This window comes from Carlito syrichta, unplaced genomic scaffold, assembly GCF_000164805.1.
Source record: "Carlito syrichta isolate Samal-C Ts95f unplaced genomic scaffold, Tarsius_syrichta-2.0.1 Scaffold311979, whole genome shotgun sequence".
NCBI classification, from domain to species: domain Eukaryota; kingdom Metazoa; phylum Chordata; class Mammalia; order Primates; family Tarsiidae; genus Carlito; species Carlito syrichta.
In genome coordinates this window covers 100,146-100,718 of record NW_007256075.1, presented here as the reverse complement: position 1 = coordinate 100,718, position 573 = coordinate 100,146, and the positions used below count along the sequence as shown (strand labels likewise).

General features: G+C 43.5%; 1 protein-coding gene across 3 annotated transcripts in view; it reads left to right on the top strand.

Annotated features, from left to right (window-relative positions):
• The first annotated feature begins 208 nt into the window (after positions 1–208).
• KTN1 (kinectin 1) overlaps positions 209–573 on the top strand; it is a 91,767-nt gene continuing 91,402 nt past the window's right edge. For 2 of the 3 annotated variants that reach the window (XM_021718237.1, XM_021718236.1), the window contains exon 1: positions 209–311. The gene's annotated coding sequence lies outside the window, so the exon portion shown is untranslated. The remainder of the gene's footprint in view (positions 312–573) is intronic. The other variant, XM_021718238.1, reaches the window with a different exon arrangement.

Genomic DNA, 573 nt, shown 5'->3' with positions numbered 1-573 from the left:
TTTAATTTACATTTATTTCTTCCTACTTGTCTTTTTGTTGAAAGTTAAAACAAAAATGATTCAGATGTGTAAGAGAATCTAGAATGCGTATGTATAGTTTAAAGATTAAATATAAAACAAATACCAGTGTCCTGAATACCTGAGTACCATTCTGTCCGCTTTATTTACATTTTCTTATTTTTTGAATTGGAGTCTCACTTTGTTGCTGAGGCTAGAGGGTAGTGGTGTGACCCTAGCTCGCCGTAGCCTCCTGAGTCTCCTGGGCTCAGGTGATCCTTCCTCATCAGCCTCCTGAGTAGCTGGGACTACAGGTGTACACCACCATGTCTGGCTAATTTTTTTCTTTCTATATTGCCTGGGCTGGTCCAGGGCTCCTGGGTGCCCAAAGTACTAAGAATCCAGGCCACATATGACCACATGTTTTTCTTTTAAAATTAAATACATAGCCGGGCTCAGTGGCTCAGCCTGTAATCCCGTGCCTTTGGGAGGCTGAGGTGGGTGGATTGCCTGAGCCCGCGAGTTCGAGACCTGCCTGGGCAGCGAGACCTCATCTCTACAATAAATCAAAATTTC